This window comes from Erinaceus europaeus, chromosome 1 (genome assembly GCF_950295315.1).
Source record: "Erinaceus europaeus chromosome 1, mEriEur2.1, whole genome shotgun sequence".
NCBI lineage: Eukaryota > Metazoa > Chordata > Mammalia > Eulipotyphla > Erinaceidae > Erinaceus > Erinaceus europaeus.
In genome coordinates this window covers 140191235-140212354 of record NC_080162.1, presented here as the reverse complement: position 1 = coordinate 140212354, position 21120 = coordinate 140191235, and the positions used below count along the sequence as shown (strand labels likewise).

The 21120-nt window shown below is 38.3% G+C and overlaps 1 protein-coding gene across 25 annotated transcripts in view; it reads left to right on the top strand.

Annotated features, from left to right (window-relative positions):
- RIMS2 (regulating synaptic membrane exocytosis 2) overlaps window positions 1–21120 on the top strand; it is a 570974-nt gene that overhangs the window by 137833 nt on the left and 412021 nt on the right. The window contains exons 1-2 of one of the 25 annotated variants that reach the window (XM_060196063.1): window positions 3988–4014; window positions 4417–4503. The exons of the other annotated variants lie outside the window; for them this stretch is intronic. The gene's annotated coding sequence lies outside the window, so the exon portion shown is untranslated. Of the gene's footprint in view, window positions 1–3987; window positions 4015–4416; window positions 4504–21120 lie in introns of those variants that run through there. 25 annotated transcript variants of the gene reach the window in all.

The following is a 21120-nucleotide window of genomic DNA, read 5'->3' as shown; positions in this document are numbered from 1 at the left end:
GAGTAGAACGTGTATTCACTTTCTTGGGATGAATGACTCTGAAAATTCCAATAGTTCTAGTTTATCTATCTCTTCATTTAACTCCCTTGTTTCTTCCTGGATTTTCTTCTTGGATGAAGTGTCAAGTTGAGAGAATGGGGTATTGAAGTTCCCTACTATGATTGTGTTGCTGTTAATATATTGCTGTAGCTCTTTCAGTAAATATTTGATATATTTAGATGGCCTCTCATTGGGTGCATAGATGTTGATAATCTTTAAGTTCTCTTCATTGACTGATCCTCTCACTACTAAGTAATATCCATCCCTCTCTTTTTAAAATTTATTTAATTTAAGGTCTGTCATGTCAGATATGAGAATACCTGTTCCTGCCCTTTTTTTTTGTGGTCCTTGTCTGATATGATAGTTTCCATCCTTTCACTTTGAGTCTGTGTTTGTCTTGTGAGTTTGGCAGGTTTCCTGTAGACAACATATTGTTGGGTTGTGTTTTCTATTCCATCTTCCTACTCTGTGCCTTTTAATAGGTGAATTCAGGCCATTGACATTTATTGATATCATAGATTGAAGATATTTTGATACTCTGGTTTCTCTTCAGAGTGCATAAATCTTTTGGCTTTTACATAGATTGAAGATATTTTAATACTATTATTGTCTATTTTTAGAGTGTTCTGATATATGGCATATTTATTGTAGTCTGACTGTTTATAGGAGAGCTTTCAGAACTTCTTTCAGGGCAGGCTTGATGATAATTGATTCTTCATCTGTTGCTTGTCTGAGAAGTTTTTTTATGCTTCCTTCTAATTTGAATGACAGTCTAGCATGATACAGTAGTCTTCGTTGAAAGCCTTTCTCAGTGAGCACTCAATAGATATCTTGCCATTCTCTTCTGGCCTTTAGTGTTTGTGTGGAGAAGTCTTCTGGTAATCTTATGGGTTTCCCTCTATAGGTGACTCTTTGTTTTTCTCTTGCAGCCTTCAGGATCCTTTATTCTTATTCTTTTTCATTCTAAATATAATGTTTCTTGGGGTTCTTTAAGTCTGGGTTAATTCTGTTTGGGACCCTCTGGGCTTCTTGAACCATTATGTCCTTTATGTTAGGGAACTTTTCATCCTTTATGTTCTGTAGAGTGCTTTGTTCCCCTCCCTCTCTTTCTTCCTCTGGTAGGCCTATGATGTGTATATTATTTCTTTTGAAGTCATCCCATAGGTCTCTGTTGTTGTTTTCAGTATCTCTTAATTTCTTTTTGAGATCTCTTACTTCTTTCTTAGTTTTCTCTAATTTGTCTTCAATCTTGCTAATACTGTCTTCAGCCTCATTTATTATATTCTCTCTCTCTCATCTTCTCTCTCTCTCTTTTCTTTTGTAGGTCATCTATTTTGTTACCCTTTTCTGATACTGTATTAGCTTGTTCAGCTGGTTGTGCTCTTAGCTCAGCTATTTCAGCTTTCAGCTCTCTGATTACCTGGGGATAGTATTTTCTTTCAGAGTCTCATTTGTTGTTTCCCAATTTCTGATAACATTTCTTTCAAATTATTTCCTCACTCCTGTGACTAATGTCTCAATTAGTGTTTGGATGTTGTCCTAATTTTTATGTGCTGCTACCTTTGGTTACTTTTAGCTGGACTTTGTCCTGGTTCATTTCTCCAGTTATTCTTTTGCTTTAACCATTGCATATAGTGTGTTATGAGGTCCCTCTTTCTGTTCTTTTCAATCCACACTCATCATTCTTTCCTGGATTGACTTGTGTCTAAGTAAAATTCTTTAAGAGTTCATAGTTATGGAAATTAACAGTTGTTTCAATGTTGCCTCAATTCCTGAGTTGAAGCACAGCGGCTATTAAAATCTCTTTTGTTCTTTTTTTTCCTTGTAGGCTATGGTAGCCTGGGGACTTTTTACCTACAAGTAGATTTTTTAGCTTAATCACTCACTCCTGATCAAGAGATAAAGCAGGGTGGGGAGAGATAGCACAGTGGTTATGCAAAGAGACTCCCATGTCCCAAGGACCTAAAGCCCTGGGATCAATTCAGCTTCTCTGCCTGCAGCCAGAACCAAGCCTGGCAGCATTATTTCACCCTGTGAATTTCTAAATAAGTCCTGTTTATATCTGTGTGTTCTGAGGCAATTATTCACTGTGATCTCATGAGGAGAACAGCGTGGAAAGGCTCCCACTATACTACCCCACCTAGGTGTAGATATTCTGAGTTTCCTGGTCAGTTCACTATCTGCCTCCCACCCCCACCCCCCATGTCAGCACAGGGCCTGCCCACTGTTGCTCTAGCCACTGAGGGGTAGTAGCATTGGGGACTCACAGTTGCATTTGGTGAGCCTTAGGAGACTCCTCTCCTCCAGCAGTCTTTTTGTTGGTAAAATAGAATGGAGATGGCTCTCAACTGACCACTGCTGGACTGTTACCAGCCACCGGGGAGTACATAAGGGATTTAGCCCCAAGAATCTCTCCTTAGTGCTCCTCTCTGTCCACAAGCCACATGTGTTTCAGTCAGTTGGTGGGTTTCCAACAAGGTGGTTCTAGTTTTCTCTTGTTGCAGTCTCAGGTGATCTTTGATATTCCTCAACTTATTTTATCTACCAGTTACTACTCTTTCTTTGGGAAAATAATAACGAATACACTGATTTATTTTTACCTTTCAGTACTAGTTCGTGGCTATCAGTACTGTTGTGTATTGCCTTTCCCTATATATCAAATGCATAGTGTCCTTCAGTGAAACACTGATTTGGTAATGCATTTCAATCTGTTATCTATATGAATAATTAACTTTGACTTATGAATAGCTTATATGTATTTGTTTTTTTAACATTTATTTATTTTCCCTTTTGTTGCCCTTGTTTTTCATTGTTGTTGTAATTATGATTGTTATTGATGTCGTCATAGTTAGATAGGACAGAGAGAAATGGAGCAAGGAGGGGGAGACAGAGAGGGAGAGAGAAAGATAGACACCTGCAGACCTGCTTCACTGCCTGTGAAGTGACCTCCCTGCAGGTGGGGAGCATGGTGCTCCAACCAGGATTCTTGAGCCGGTCCTTGGGCTTTGCACCACCTGCACTTAAGCTGCTGTGCTACCACCTGACTCCCTTGTTTGATTTTTTTTCTCCACCACTAGCATTTTTGCTGAGGATTCCCACTTGCATGATTCTACTCCTGGTGGACTCTTTCTTTTCTCTTCTCTCCTTTTCTTTTCTCTTTATTTATCTCTTTCTCCTCTCTCTCTCTCTCTCTCCCTCTCTCTTTTTGAGAGCAACAGATACAAAAAGTGAGAGAATGCAGCACTGCTCCACGTTCCTCTGCTCATCTAGCTTGCCCTCTGCATGGTGCTTTCACATGACCACCAGGGTCTTGAGCCTAGATTCTAGCTCCTGATAAAGTGTACACTCTACTGGCTGAGCTATCTTCTGGTTCCCTTAAATTTAATACATTTCATTAACTATCATTTTCCATTAACTATGTTATTCCATTAATTATATTTTTTGACAGAATGACTACAGAAGGCCCATTTCCTTTACCTGCAACCTTTACACAGTAGCTAAATTTATCTGTGAAGCTTTCAAAATACATTTGTAAGACCCTATACTTAATTTAAAACATTTACCCATTTAAATTATAAGATGGAAAAAATTTAAAGAAAGTAATCTCTTTATCATCAGTAAATCAAATGTAAATGTGCTTTAAAATAATGAGTTTAGAAGCTTCAGTAGTAACATTAATAAGTATATGAAGACAACCAGAGGACTAAGTTATAAAATTATCAGAACAACAAGAGTTTTAATATCGGCCTTCTATTTACAACAAATGATTCTGCCTTTTTTGTGGAGTGGTTCTAATGAACTGAAAAGCAGAATTCCAATATATAGCAAAGCACTAAGCTTCCCTATGTATCATACCTTATTTTCCATTTTATATTAGCATAAATCTAGATAGAAATTCCTTCCTAGTACAGTGCACTCAGTTGTGCAAACTTATCTTTTTAGGGTCAAAGAAGAACACAAACCACAATCGACACAGTAAGTAAATGTGTTAAGAGTGCAGTAGGCTTAACATCTGTACCTTTGCCACAGTCTGCTTTTTGCACCTTGGATGGTATTAGCTTCCACTAATACTGGATAGGCTGCAGCTAGTATGTCCTCTGCTTTCTGACTTTCTGGCTTGTAAGAGAGCTGCCTGCAGTTTCTTACTTCATCCACATACCAACTGGATACAGTTTTTTGCTGCCTGCTTTGTGATCCGGTTAAGTGTTGGAACTTAATTTACCTGTATTCTGACTGCCTGGATGATAACTGGAGCTCACATTTCCATTGGCTGTAGCTTTTGTGCCTGTGTATTTTTACTATTATGGATAAGAAAACATTTGACCTACATTGTTTTTCATTTGGTTGTTGAGTCACATTATTTGCTTATTTAAACAGGTGGTTTCCCTTTAGTGGGATCACTGAACTGGTAAATAACGTTCTTCAGCCCCAGCAAAAACAACAAAATGAAAAGGAACCCCAGACGTAAGTAAGCTGATCTGTATAGACTAAATATTATCTCTGGTAGTGTGACATACTAAAGAGTATGTATTAAAATATTTCCCTTGGAGTGGATTACTAAGAAAGAAAAATTGTTAGCTTATGAGTTTGACTATTCCACTGAAACCTAAAAAGAAAACAAAGCTAATTTTGAGTAGTCAAGAGTCAACAAAGAGCAAAAACACCTCCCTCACTTTTAATATAATCCAAACTGTACTTATTTAGTTATACATATTTAGTAATGCAGTGTTGGAGTGTTCCAGAGGACATTAAGATTATTTAATTTTTGTTTAAATAAGGATTTTTTAAAAAAGATTGATTTGTTTTTATTTATTTCATGAGAGATAGAACAGAGTACCATTCTGGCACATGTAGTCCTGGGGATAAAACTGGGAATCTTCGGCATACAAATCCCATGCTCTACCAGTCAAGCTGTTTCCCTGGCCACTGGTCAAATTATTTGCAAAGGTTCTTTAAAAAGTCAAAAGTCTTTAATAACAACAACAACAACAACAACAAATAAGTGAAGAGCCTGCAGCTAATTCAGCCTGTTAGAGAGCCACGCTGCATGCCTGAGACCCTAGGACACAGACTGGCTCCCTGGCCTCACATTATACCAGATCTGGGCAGTGCTTTGGTTCCTTTTCTCTCATAATAACTATTAAATAAATCTTAACAAAAAGAAGAAATCCAGAGAAAGCAAGTCTAAGCAGTATTCTTTACAGTGATACTTTAAATTCATTCCCCTTGTCTTTGGACATACAATGTTGACATAAGTTATTTGATCACTGCTTGATGTTTTCACTGAACACCAAGTTATGAAATATAATTTGGAAAATGCAGCAGTTTATTTACACATTGACCTGAAGCATTTAAAAGAAGTCAATTATATTTATTTTAGCGGTTAGCAGATTTAAAAAGTATTTTTTAAAGTTCTTCACATTTTTATTTATTTTAATCTTGTTGAAGCAGTACTATTTATATTGTGAAGTAGAGATAACTGAAAAAGTGAGATTGTGCTTATTTAAATTCATCTTCCCAGGATAATCATACTATCATCCTACTCAGAAAAATCTCTCTTCACTCAATCTCTGTGTTTATTTTAATTAATTAGTTAATTAATTTTTAAACCAGAGCACTGCTCATCTCTGGTTTATGATGGTGCAGGGGATTGAACCTGGGACTTTGGAGCCTCAGGTATCCAAATCGTTTTGCATAATAATTATGCTGATGTCCCCACCCAGTATCTGTGTTTTAAAAAATAGCTGAGAGTTTTGTCTTTGGTGAAGATAGTATGGCTGTAGAAATGGGCAGGTAGAAAAGTGACATGAATCTAGGTAGGAAATAAGAGTGACTACTAGAGTTCTTAAGATGAAATACTTGGAAAAATTAACATATTTGTTAAATCTAAATTTAAATTTTGCAAGTTAGGGGGCTGGTTGGTGGCACTACCAGTTGGACACATGTTAGTAACAATATGCAAGCACTTGGTTCAAGCCCATGCTCTCCACCTACAGGGGGGAAGCTTCTCAAGCAGTGAAGCAGTGCAACAGGTGTCTATCTGTTTCCCTCTCTATGTCCTCTCCTCTCTCAATTTCTCTTTTTCTCTATAAAGAAATAAATATTAAAAATTTGCAGATTAGAAGCTGACTATCCTCTTTTTTCCTTCTTTTTTTTTTTTTTTTTGCAATTCATGGTTATAATCCTCTCATCTGTTTTGTTACCTTGTATGCACTTTTACTTTTGTCAGTGTTTCCACTTCAACTGAAGCAAAACTCTGTTGTGGCATATCACTCCTAATTGTTGGTGTGTAGTTCTAAAGTTGGTATTGTTGCTGTATCTAAATTAGTTGAAGTTGAGATCTGTGTTCGTCTTGTCTACTATTTTATTCTTGGCAACTAGTAGAATGTTTGAACTAAAAATAGTTCTTCATTATTGGTTTTACATGCTTTAATTATTTTATGCAATGATTATTGTGTTACAAGACATAAAAATAATGTAGAATAACATTAAGAAGGTACATGATACTATTATTTTGCTGATGTTTCTCTGAGATATCAAAAGTTAAAATTGATAAATCAGTAGAAAAATAGAGTTAGATTGAGTTTTGCCTTAATTTGAAATGATGACTATAAGATACTGTATAGAAAATAATCAAATAAGTCACATTGCTTAGTTTATTTACAATGGTATTACTTAAAGTGATATTTTGTTATAAAACTAACAAGTGTAAAAATATGATTTCATTTTGTTTATTTTTTGGGGGAGGGAGAGGGAGCCCATCATTGGGTCTTCATCACTCCAGACCAACTTTTTCACATAGAAAGACAGAGACAGAGATAAAGACACCATAGCACCACGTCTCCCCTCAGTGTGGTGTGGACCCAGCTGAAACCCAGGTCATGCCCATGACAAAGCTAACTTAGTGTATGATTCATGTAAGTTGTCATGTCAGCACTAAATATAATTTCTAATAATTGAAATAGTGATATTGGACTGGCTTGAACAAAAATCAAGCTACATTTTTTAGATAATACAGCTTGACTCCCATAATAAAAACAATTCAATTTACTTGAATTTTTTCAAATAGGAAGATTGTAAGAGAAAGAACTAGAATTATTAGATTTTCTCAATAGTTCCTTTCTTACATTATTATGGTTACACTAGAGATTTCTGGCGTCACTTCCTATAACTTTCTTTTTATCTTACTGATTCACAGACCAAGGTTACTTCTGCATCTTTTCTTTTAAAATTCACCTTCTTTTCCATCAGAGTTCTGAAACTTATTTCTGATTTATCTCTTTGAATACTATCTGAATGTAATAACTTTCTATCTGCTTACTTTTCATTATTCATAAAAATTATTTGAGAGCTGAGTTGCATGTATTCATTTTAACTCACAAGTGCTATAGATCAGAACTTTATTCCATATGTATATTTTCATAGTAGAATAAAATTCTTTTTTATTTTTATTTGATAGAAGAGAGAGAAATTGAGAAGGGAAGTGGAAAGAGAGAGAGAGAAAGAGAGAGAGAGAGAGAGAGAGAGAGAGAGAAAGAGAGATACTTGTAGACCTGCTTCATCACTCATAAAGCTTCCCCCTGCAAGTGGGCATGTGGGTGGGGGTTTTAACTAGATCCTTGCACATTGTAAGATGTGGGCTCAACTAGGTGAGTCACCACCTGAAACCCCCCCACACTATTTTCTTGATATTAACTTAATTTCAGTGAAATCTGTTAAGTTCATTTTGTGGTTCAGAACTATAGTAATGCAGGTCTCTTGAGGTCTGTATTTTTTGGAGTTTGTTTTTTCACAGTTCTTTGGACTTTTAAATTGAATAATTCCTGTGAGGTTGTGAAGTTGTTGGTATAAATAGAACAATGCAAATAATTTTTGCTTAGTTTTTATAATTTTGAAGCAGAAACTTTATTGAGCCATTAGGTTCAGTAATCATCAGATCTTTAAGTTTGCATAAATTTCTTAATACACAAATTTAATAATTATCTGTGTTTTTTATTTTTACTAACTTTTACATCAGCATAAAATGAAATTTTTTCTATACAAACAGGTTATATGTGAAGTGTAATATTTGATCATAGATAAATAAAAATTAACAATAGGGAAAAAGATAGTATTTTGTAATGTAACTGCTATTTTGACTTTGTATTCCTAATAGCTAGCATAATATCAAAGGTAAGTAAGAAAGTTCTTTAAATACAAGTTATTTAAATTAATCACTTCAATTAGTTTGTTTAGAATTTTCATGTAGAAACAGTTTTATTATTCTGACATGAAAAAGAATATACTTTGAAAGCATTGGGGTAATCAACTTGAATCTTTGGACTGTGATGACTTCTTACTACAGTAATCTTTGACAATAAGGTCTTTAATAGGAAAAAAATTCTAAGTGGGAGGAATGTTTTAAGCATAGGGAACATCATATTTGGCAAGTCTTTACTTGGAAAGTGGCTTGGGGCAAACAAAGTAGATCATGGAGCTATAGTACAGTGTTGGTAAGAAGGAGTTTGGCTGGAATGAAGTTCCAGAGGTAGAACTCAGATACAGGCAAAAAGAAGTTTGTAACTGAATTAATAATATCAACTGTGGTCAAGAAAGGAAAAGGATGCGCAGGTTGAAAGTAGAAACTAAAACTGAAGTTTTAACCTTATAAAGTTTAAGAAGTCTGTAACTTACCCAGTTTTGAAGTAGAGATTATAGGTTGGCTGGAAGCATGACTTTAGGAATGAATTTTCACTATAGTGCCTAAAGATGTAAAAACAGATAAAGACTGTGTGAAGAGCAGATAAGACCATGACTTCAACATGCCAAACTGTGAAACTATCAATTCACATCTTAGTGTGTGAAGACCTGAATTCAAGCACTAGCCACCACAGGTGAGCACTGTGCACAGTGAGAGCTTCAATGAGAAGTGGAACAGTGAAAAAAAAAGTTATCAAATAAGTAATTTTGTTTTCTTGTTACATGGATGGTTGAAAAAAAGAAAATTATAATAGCTTCCAAATATAATTATGACTCTACTGTTGAAAATGACATTGGAGATTGTCTCCCCCCCCCAACTTCACTGTCATTATTGAGGAAATACTGATTTGCAGGATAGTTTTTATACAAGGCTACATTTTCACACTTTCCCATGATATGTATCAGTACATTTCACCTTCAGCTAAATCCTCATCTTATTCAACCTTAGGGACTTAGGGCCCCCCCCCACCCCCCATCCCCCCAGTAATCCTTCCTTCCCCCTTCTAAATCCCGAAGCCTACTGCCATGGAATACATTGAGGGTTCACCTTGTATTGTCCTTTGTTTCTTGATGGAGTAGAGGTATAAAACTTTGAAAACTTGATGTGCCTCTAGGAGTTATTTTCTGGTATAAATGATAGAGGAGGAGTAGCTATGGATTAAGGGTGAAGTGTTCAAAGCCTGAATAATTCTATATACTAATGGTTCTGAAGACCATCTGAGAATTTATTGAATATCCAGGTTCCTAGATTCCTACTTCACAAGCTTTTTTGTTTTAGATAGTTTTTTATTTATTGGATAGAGACAGCCAGAAATTGAGAGGAAGAGGGATTGGACAGGTGCGGGGGGACAGACAGACACTTGCAGTCCTGCTTTAGCATTTGAGAAGCTTTCCCCCTGCAGGTATGGCTTGAACCCCTGTCCTTGCTCATTGTAGTATGTATACTCAACCGGTGCACCACCACCTGGCCCCCTCCTACTTCAGAGTTTTAGGTTTATTAGGTTTTTTGTTAAATCAGGAAAGCTTCATTATTAGAAAAAATTCCTCTAGGAAATTATGACAGCTAGCAAGATCGAAGAATCAGTGTTAAATATCATACAAATATATTTTACTAGCTCGTGGCATTCCAGATCATATGCAACTTTTTGAAGTTCTCATGTATCTACTAATATCAGCCTTTTTTTGGATATCTTGTTATCAAAGTAAACAGTAGTTTGTTGGTGTGTCAGTGTTTCAGATTTACAATTAACTGCATCATTCTGGGATTAAATGCAATAATTAAATTCACAGTTGTAATCAATATAAATTGTGTTATCAGAGTCATCATCTTATCCTCCTCCTCTCCCTCCACTTCCTCCTCATTCTCCTCCTTTGATTAGTGTATGGTGTTTTATACAGGTAGCAGTGAATAAGAAGATAAGAGTTTTTCTCTCAGAAGTTTTTTTTTCCTTTTATTCCATGGAGGTACTTTATCTTGGTTATGTAGAAAGATTTTGATAGTAGAGTGTTTATGATTATCTTAAATATTCCTCCTTTCCTCTTTTTTTTTTCCTTCCCAGAGTGCTGGTCAGCTCTGGTTTATGGTGAGGTGGTGTGGGGGATTGAACCTGGGACATTGAACTCTCAGGCATGAGAGTTTGTTTGCATATGATCATTGTGCTGTCTTCCTCATTAGTCTTCTTTCTCTTTCTTTTGTTCCTTTTTGTTCTTTCAATGAGGTGCCAGGGCATGAACTCAGGACCTGTGTGATGCCTATGAATAGCCTTTTGGGTTAAACTTTTCAGTTTTCTTTTTATATTTGACTAGCTATCAAAACAAATTTCAAAGTTGAAGTTTGACCTGTTTCTGGAATATATAGAGTTCTTTATTTTAATTCTTTATATGAAATTTGTCATTATGAGATGCCTTCAATGTTCTTTAGTTTGAATTAGAAAACACTGCTTAAAGAGGAAACATTGTGGCAGTAGCATAGCGGGTTAAGGGGTCAAGCACACATGGCACAATGCTCAAGGACCAGCATAAGGATCCTGGGTCTAGCCCCCAGCTCACCATCTGCAGGGTGTCACTTCATGGGCAGTGAAGCAGGCCTGCAGGTGTCTGTCTTTCTCTCCTGCTCCTCTCTTGATTTCTCTCTGTTCTATTGGAAAAATAAACAAAAGACCAACAAAAGCAGTGATAACAATAATAACAACAAGGGCAACAAAAATGGGAAAAATTGCTTCCAGAAGCAGTGGATTCCTAGTTTAGGCACTGAACCCCAGTGATAACCCTGGAGGCAAACACACACACACACACACACACACACACACACACACACACACACACACACCACACACACACACACCAGAAGAAACATTGTTTTGAAAGAGCTTCAAACAGTCATCTTAGAGGTCATACAAAGAGATTTAGTATCAATCATGTTATGCTCAAGGTTAAGACATTATAATATTAAATACTGAAAGTTGTAGTAAAGTGACCTTTTAAAGATTACTTAAGGGACAAGTGGTGACATAACTGGTTGAATGGCCCAAGGACCTGGGTTCAAACCCTTGCACTATAAGGGAAAAGCTTCCTAAGTGGTGAAACATGCCAGCAAGTATTTCTCTTTCTCCCTCTATCCCTCCCTAGCTTTTCAATTTCTTACTGTCCTATCAAAAAACAAGCAAATAAAATGATCATTGGGGGCGGTGGATTAGCAGTGGAGTCACTGAACCCCAACAGTAACCCTAGTGGTAGTTGAAAAAATACAGTAATGAAAGTTACTAAGTAGTTGTCGTGCTGTGACGCAGAGGAGAGAGAGAGAGAGAGGAGATCACAATTGTGGAGAGGGAACACAATTCTTTATTCGCACGGGCACCTCAGAGTTGGGTGAGAGTACAGTGGTTAGCTAGCCACGTGTAGCTAGCCAAAATGGCTGCCTCGTGCAGCAATCTTCCCTGCATCTAATCACCAAAGTAAAAAGCGGACAAGAGAGGGAGGGGTGGAAGAAGAAGGGCTTTATAGGGCAAAAACCGGGAGTGATGAGCCAGGACAGGATTGGTTGGGAAGGGCACTTCGAGAATATTGTATTAACTCTCACAGGAACTGGCACTATCCTGAGGGGACATCTGCACAGCATCTCCCCCTTTCTTTTTACCTAATGGCCACAGTATAGGAAATTTAGAGTGGAGCAGGCTTAAATGTTTTTTAAGGAATGCCATGCTCAGGTGGGAAGATGTAGGATGTTTTTGTGGGAGAGGGAAGACTTACATGGCTGCCAGCCTTGTGAGATTTATGTGTCTCCCCTGTGCTCAACCCCTCTGTAGAGAGACTTACCTGGAGGGACTCATCTCATAGGTTAAGCTCTGCCAGGCTCCACCATCTCCTCACAATATTTTTACATCTTTTTGTATCTTTCTATTTAGTCATCGCATTAAGATGGTTCAATGTCTGTAAGAGACTCCATCTGTGACAGAGGAATAGTAGTGTAGGGGTGAGCAGAAACCTTTTGGACATAAACCTGAATGCTATAACAAAACAGGAAGGGACAAGTAGGGGAGCAGTAAGAGCCAGTGTGATGCCAAGGGAAGGCTTGGTGTACAAAGGGGCATTTTCTGCCTCTGGGGGCGTCCCCTGCCTCTGGGGGCAGGGCTTAGTAATGAGGGGGCATTTCCTGCCTCAAAGGGCAGGGCCTGCAGGCAGGAGGGTGTGCCTGTCAAACGAAGGGGCTGTTTGGCACTATACAGTCCCCAAGGCAACTGGCTGCAAGGTCCGTGAAGTAGTGCAGGTCAGTCTTTGAAAAACTGGCAGCGTGAAGGGAAGGATGCTGCTGTAAAATTGTGAAAAGTATCCAGTGGGTGTACCAGCAAGTTCTATAGAAGTCTCAGTCCAATGCAGCTGACCAGGAGAAATGCCAGGGGATGAAACGTTGCATATCTATCTCCATGGGGAAGGTCAGCCACCAGAATTCCACTTTAATGTAGAGAGTGGGCTGGAATCGCCAAAGCATGACAGACAAAGTAGAAGCAGGAAGGCCAGACAGGCAGTAAGAAAATTCTGTACTTGGAGTCTGTGAATCAGGTTCTTCAGATCGTGTCAGGTCATATCATGGGTTTTGGGGGGTGTGCCACTGTAGTCATGCTGTCTAGTGGGCAATGTCAGAGTGTGCAGGGGTCCAGATGGTTTTTCCCGGGATTCCTATGAAAGAAACACAAACAATCTGCTTCCCGTGGTTAACAGGACATCTGATTGGAATTTTTTTTTTATAAAAAAAGAGGTTTGTGCCTTAGCCAACTGAATATTGGGGAGATGTATCTCCCCTTATTTCTTTCTTTACTTAATTGAGCCTAGGCATTTGGCGGGCCTTCTCAACAACCATTTGTCTTTGGGGATAGTAAGGGATGTCTGTGGCATGGGTGATGTTATAAAAGGAAAAATCTTTAAATTGTTGGTTGACAAAGGCAGGCCTATAGTGGCAAAAATGAGATACACCAGTTAAGTGTAGAAAAATATGTGAATGTTGTTAATTCACATGAGTTGTATATGGAGGAACTTCTTATAGTTTAATACCCTACCATATGAGCAGATGCTTCTTCATGTGAAGGCTTGACAGCTGTAATCACTTACTTCTGAAAAAAAATAAAACTTGTAACAAGTTAGAAGTTTACTATAATTGACAACTTGATGATTATAATTGGTTTAAGTATCTTTATAATTTTGGAAGGTCTTTTTCGTATCATTTTAAGGATGTTTAGCCAATTTAAGTGCAATAAAATGTGCAAAGAACTGTTGCTAGAGCCTCAGGCATGAGAATTGTTAGCATAACCATTGTGTGATCTATCATTTGCCTGGGCTGTTTCTACCTCTAGTTGAGAAGGTATTTGAGAGCTTTACATATCAATACCATCTTTTCTATCTTTTGTTACACCCATTTAAGATGGAGACACACCCTAGGTGTGCGCAGGATTTTCAGAACAATTTTAGTTGAAATATATTGATTTTTAACTAATTTTTATCTCAGACTTTAAACGCAAATTAATTTTACCTTTATGAGCATTATGTTGAAAACTCTTTTATTTAACTTTGCCTGGTAAGAATGTGGCCTTAATGTTACATTTTTTAACCTTAAATTTAATGTTTACTGAACTTTAAACACACATAAACATGGTCTTTAATACACAAAAGGAGAAAACTTTTGTTACGAAGACATGCCATTTTAAACACAAATTTAGATCTATACTGTCCTAGTTGAACCATTTCTACTCACACGGTTTAAGACTAAAACGTTTTATATTTATTTTAAGACTTAAAAAATATCTAAAGAGGATAAAATCAATTTTTGTACTGTTTTTTGGATGTCTCTAGAAACCATGGCTGCGTCTAGCATTTTTTTTTAATAAAGTCAATTAAGTTTCAGAATACTTAGAGCAAAATAGGTTGTACAAAAATTCTGTCATTCAAAATCATTTTCTTAAAAAACACTACTGAAAGCAGAGAGGTTATACAACAAGCAGGCTTAAGATATTTCGAGAGAGTAAGGGGGGAAGAGAGAAATGGTAGGGAGGTTTTGTTTTTGGGCTTTGTGAACTAATAGTTTTTAGATTTTGCCATTTTGTATTATCAGTCCCGGAGGACATCCTGCCTCTGGGAAAAGTGGCAGGGGGAGGGGCCGCAGAAGCTGTGGCGGCAGCCGAAGATGTGTCTGCCGAAATAGGAGCCTCTGGGCGACAGCCTCATGTTTGGTTAGATTAGGGCTGTTTTTCAGGTTAGAGTCAGTGCTTCCTGTGGGAGACACGGGAGGGGACCTCACGCATCTCCCAAGCGCTAAGATCATGGTCAAGAGAAACCAAGATGTGGCCCAGAGCAAAATGTTTCAGAGACAGAGAAACTGTCTAATGAAGAAAGAGTAGAGGCTTTGGGAAACCTTTTCATAAGTAGAAAGGCAGCCCATAGTGGATAGGTAGCCAAATGGCTTTACTTATCTGTGGGATGGACTGGTTAGGCCCCATGTTGGGTGCGAGGTGTCGTGCTGCAAAGTGGAGGAGAGAGAGAGAGAGGAGATACGGAGCGGAGTGGGAACACAATTCTGTATTCGCGTGGGCACCTCAGAGTTGGTTGAGAGCGCAGTGGTTCGGGCCACGTGGAGCTAGCCAAAGTGGCCACCTCGCTTCCCTGCGTCTAATCACCGAAGTGAAAAGTGGGCGAGAGAGAGGGGTGGAAGAAGAAGGGATTTATAGGGCAAAAACCAGGAGTGATGAACCTGGACAAGATTGGTTGGGAAGGGCACTTCGAGAATGTCATATTAACTCTTGCGGGAACTGGCACTAGCCTGAGGGGACAACATGGTGGAACAGGCGCTCCGAGAATGTATACAAAGAAATCCTTCTAAATTGATTATTGTATATACTTTATATATTTACTTGTTATGAGAGTTTTAAATTAAAGAAAGTGTATCGTTAGACATTTTTTGTGGAGGTCATACAGAATGTAGAGTGTTGATCAAATTATGCCTGCTGCTTGTTTTTATAAGTACAGCTTTGTTGGAACACAGTTCAGTTAATTTGTTTTCTATTGTATTTGATCTCACATCTTAATGGTATAGTTGAGGAATTACAACCAAACATCTACTCTCAGACACTTTCCAGACTGACACTTCAGAAAAAAAATAAAGGCTGACCTCTAGTCTATATCATTGTCAAGTTACCTATTAAGATTTATATATTTAAGTTTATTATTATTATTATTATTTATTTATTTATTTTGGTCCCCAGGGTTATTGCTGGGGCTCGGTGCCTACACCACGTATTCACTGCTCCTGGAGGCTATTATTTCCCCTTTGTTTCCCTTGTTGTGGTTATTATTGTTGTTGTTATAGATGCCATTGTTGTTGGATAGGATAGAGAGAAATGGAGAGAGGAGGGGAAGACAGAGATAGACACCTGCAGACCTGCTTCACCACTTGTGAAGCTACTTCCCTGCAGGTGGGGAGCCAAGGGCTAGAACCAGGATCCTTAACGCCTGTCCTTGAGCTTTGTGCCATGTGTGCTTAACCCATTGTGCTACCGCCCGACCCCCATATATATATATTTAAAATTTTTATTTATAAAAAGGAAACATTGACAAAACCATAGGATAAGAGGGGTATAGCTTCACACAGTTCCCACCAGCAGACCTCCATATACCATCCCCTCCACTGATAGCTTTCCTATTCTTTTTTTCTTTTAATTTTTATTTATAAAAAGGAAACATTGACAAAACCATAGGATAAGAGTGGTACAACTCCACACAGTTCCCACCACAAGAACTCCATATACCATCCCCTCCTCTGATAGCTTTCTTCTTTTTTTTTTTTGATAGCTTTCTTATTCTTTTCTTTTTTGCATTTTCTTTTTTTAAAAAATATTTATTTATTTCATTTTGTTGCCCTTGTTTTTTTCATTGTTGTTATAGTTATTATTGTTCTTGATGTCGTTGTTGGATAGAACAGAGAGAAATGGAGAGAGGAGGGGAAGACAGAGGGGGGAGAGAAAGAGACACCTGGAGACTCGCTTCACCACTTGTGAAGTGACTACCCTGCAGGTGGGGAGCCTGAGGATCCAACAGGAATCCTTAAGCCAGTCCTTGCACTTTGCTCCATGTATACCTAACCCGATGCGCTACGCCCAACTCCCTGCATTTTCTATTTATTTATTTATTTATTTATTTATTTATTTATTTATTTATTTATTTATTTATAAAAGGAGACATTAACCAAACCATAGGACAAGAGGGGTACAACTCCACACAATTCCCACCACCAGATCTTTGTATCCCACCCCTTCCCCCTTTTTTAAATATTTATTTTCCCTTTTGTTGCCATTGTTTTTTATTGTTGTAGTTATTGTTGTTGTCGTTGTTAGATAGGACAGAGAGAAATGGAGAGAGGAGGGGGATAGAAAGATAGACAACTGCAGACCTGCTTCACCACCTGTAAAGTGACTCCCCTCCAGGTGGGGAGCCAGGGGCTTAAACCTGGATTCTTACTGGTCCTTGCACATCGCTCCACATGGGCTTAACCCGCTGTGCTACCGCTGGACTCCCAGCTTTCCTGTTCTTTAACCCTCTGGGAGTATGGACCCAAGATCACTGTGGGATGCAGAAGGTTGAAGGTCTGGCTTCTGTAATTGCTTCACCGATGAACATGGGCACTGACTGATCTATCCATACTCCCAGCCTGTCTCTCTCTTTCCCTAGTGGGGAAGGGCTCTGGGGAGGCGGAGCTTCAAGGCACATTGGTGGGGTTGTCTGTCCAGGGAAGTCTGGTCACATCCTGCTAGCATCTGGAACCTGGTGGCTGAAAAGAGAGTTAACATACAAAGCCAAACAAATTGTTGAACTATCATGGACCTAAAGTCTGGAATAGTGCAGATGAAGACTTGGGTGGTCTTCCATTTTGTAGATCGCTAATAGGCATATTTTAGTTATATTTCAAAGGGCCTGTGGCTATACTAGTGTTTTTTGTTTTTTTTTTTGCCTGAGCCTGAACTCTGATATGCAGGTGGATCCTAATTATTCTCTGGGGAGATGATATCATGGCTGGAAAAAGAACCAGAAAGCTGGATCAGGGAAGAGAGTAGCTCTCTAAGATGGGAAAGGGGTATAAATATTGTTGACTGTAAACTCCATCGATTTGATGTGATCTGCAGCCTATAATTAGCTTAGGAGCCTGTGTGACGTCTGCATCCCTCTAGATCTGAGCTTCTGTGTTTATGAGTAGGAACATTCCATGCTGCCCCAGTATCAACCCATCTTCCTCAGGTGTAGCATAGAGTATGTTGTCCATCCTCCTTTTGGTGGATAGAACATTTTCTACCATTATTGATCCAAGTTGAGGGCAAGGTCCTATGGGGGCCCACAAAGGGGTCTATTTTGTTGTTCCTGATAGAAATGACCAATAACAATGGAGAGAGGGATTTATTCGAGTTCTAGGCTCATCAAGTCTGTTTTGGAATCTCAGGACTCCCCTATTAGGGCCCCAGATGCTGGAATGGCCTGATAGTGACTAAAGAGTCATTGTTAAAGTATGCCAGTCTCTTGCCCTTATTCAGCTTTTGCAGTCCTTGCTTTGATAAGGTTAGCTTTGGAGTGAGTGAGAGAACTGTAATAGGAAGTAGGTGAGAGGCGTATCTATATCTAAGTGGACACTATTTCATTATGAACTTGATACTGACTCACTCATTACAGACTATTGTCTGTTTTTGCTTTCAGGTATATATTTTGCGCTAATTTTTGGATACATGTGAACATATGCTCTATCTTATGGGACCTGGCCTATATCTAGGTTTTGGGACTTTGTTAGGAAGTGAACCTCCTGGAATGGAATTAGAGAACACCATGAAAGGAAAGGTCTCACCCTAGTAATGAGGGTGAAGGGTTGGCATTCCATGCCTGATGTCTCTGTTCACAGTCTCAGGTGAAGTATGCTGAGGTGGTACTCATTACATTGATTAGGTTGGAATCGTTGGATGCAATATCATTTGGCCTGACTTGAGAGAAGCATGCAGGGAAGTGAGCCCCACTCTAGAGGTTCCAGGATTGGGAGAAACATAGGCTTTATAGAGGAAGCCAGAGATTCCTGTTCTCTTAATGTTTAAGAAGACAATAGATAGTTATTTCAATAATCACATGGTTTGGCACTTGGGTTAATTTAAAAAAATCCCTTCTTTAGGATTTGATGTATCATACACACATCACCCTATTTTATGTCCTTTGACATTATTTGCCTATAGCTATGCCACCAGTTGCTTTTGTTCTCCCTGGACTAAGCTTTTAAGAGAGTCAGCATATCAAAAGACTCAACCTATATATTAAAAAGACTCAGTCTATGCTTTAAAAAGTTTGAGACGTTCGATCAGTTTTTCCCTTCTCATATAACTTAGTGATTTATATGACTACAAATTAATAGGAATGTACATAAACACCATTCCCACCACCAAAAGACTGTTTCTCATCCCATCCCCCTTGCACCCTCCCTTTCCTAGTGAAGCTGAACATCCACCCTCACCCTTCACCCAGGTTTTTTACTTTGGTGCCCTTCTCTCCAGATTTAGTCAAATCCTGCTTTTAGTTTCCCTTTCTGTTCTTCTTTCTCAATTTTTGTTGATGAGTGGGATCATCTCTTACTCATCTTTATCTTTCTGACGTAGCTCACTTAACATATTTCCTTCTAGCTCCATCCAAGATGGGTCAGAGAAGGTGGGTTCATTGTTCTTAATAGCTGTGTAGTATTCCATTGTGTATATATACCACATCTTTCTCAGTCACTCATCTGTTGTAGGGCACCTGGGTTGCTTCCAGGTTTTAGCTATTATGAATTGTGCTGCTATGAATATAAGTGTAGAAATGTCTTTTTGGTTGGGCATTATGGAATCCTTGGGGTATATACCCAGGAGAGGAATTACTGGGTCATATGGAAGGTCCATGTCTAGCCTTGTGAGAGTTCTCTAGACAGCTCTCCACAGAGGCTGGACCAATTTACATTCCCACCAGCAATGCAGAAGGGTTCCTCTGTCCCCACAACCTCTCCAGCATTTGTTGCTGCTGTCCTTTTTGATGTATGCCATTCTCACAGGAGTGAGGTGGTATCTCAGTGTTGTCTTTATTTGCATTTCTCTGACAATCAGCGACCTGGAGCAATTTTTCAGTGAATGTTTTGTTCCTATCCTCTGCCCATTTTTGGATGGGGTCATTTGCTTTTTTGGTGCTAAGTTTGCTGAGCTCTTTGTATATTTTGGTTATTAGTCTCCTGTCTGATGTAGGGCATGTGAAGATCTTCTCCCATTCTGTGAGGAGTCTCTTGGTTTGCGTGATAGTTTCTCTGGCTATGCAGAAGCTTTTCAATTTGATATAGTCCCACTGGTTTGTTTCTGCTTTAGTTTTCCTTGCAATTGGGTTTGTTTCCTCAAAGATGTCCTTGAGGTTTAGGTGGGAAAGTGTTCCACCAATGTTTACCTCTAAGTATTTGATAGTTTCTGGTCTAACATCCAGGTCTTTGATCCATTTGGAGTTGATTTTTGCTTCTGGTGCGATAAGGTGGTTCAGTTTCATTCTTCTGCATGTTTCAACACATTTTCCCCAGCACCATTTATTGAAGAGAGCCTCCTTCCTCCATTTAATACTTTGGGCTCCTTTATCAAATATTAGATGACCAGAGGTTTGGGGGTTTTGTTCTGGGCTTCCAATTCTGTTCCACTGTGACCCCCACATTTAAGGTATTTTAGCTGTTTCCTTATCTTTACAGTTTGGTTCTGATGGTGTTCTGAAATAGACACAAACACAAAAACCAGTGAAATAGAATGTGGATCTCATATATACAACTGTTTGCATATGGGGACTTAGTACAGGGTAGATTACCACCACAGATGAGTTGGGGAAAAGATGGAATATTTAATAGTGCTAGGAAAATACAACATCTATATGGAGAAAGATGAAATTAAATTTTGCGTCACATCACATACAAAAATAAAATTCATATTGATTAGAAGTCTAAATGTGAGATAAAAAGCATAACGCTATTAGAAGAAACTGTAATTTTATTTATTTATTATTTATTATTTTTTGACTTGTAAGAAAAGATTTTTCTATAACTAGCTACCAAATCCACAGATCATGTGGGAATAAATCAATATGTATGACTACCTCTAAAGATTTCTGCTTAAGAAAGGACACTGTGCAAAGCAAACAGCCATTGTCAGACTAGAATATTTGGTATGTTAAGTTTACAAAGGATTAAAAGAGAGGTAAAAGACCCTTTTGAAAATCAGAAGGAACATACATAAATCTTGCAGAGTCCTGGTAAAGAATGGAGTGAATAGACAATTCATAGGCAGAGCAGTTCAAGTGCCTGAATTTCATTTGGCATCAGGATGTGAACTAGGGTTCGGGGTCATGAGAGAAAGGAACAGAGGAGAGATGAAGTTGAGGGAGAGGGAAGGAGGAAGAGAGACAGATTAATTGCTTTATATCTAAGCTGCAAAAAAAAAAATCTAAACAATTGAATAATATCACGCATTGGTAAAGAGGAGAGAAAACTGGAACTATTATAACCTGTTTGCAGGTATATTAGCCAGGTTGTTATTTTTGAGAGCAGTTTCGGAATACTTAGTGAACGAGAGTATGTGTATCTTATCCCTTCATATATGCCACAGAGAAAACCATGCCTGACTCTATAAATAGGTTAATGTAGAAATGTCATTGATATAAAGGACCATCTTTAGAGAATGGATGAATTAAATGTGACTTACACAAACAGGGAACATCATATAGCCATTAAGTGCACAAACTGAATAGGAGCATGAATCCTGTAGTGACACCAAATTTAGATCT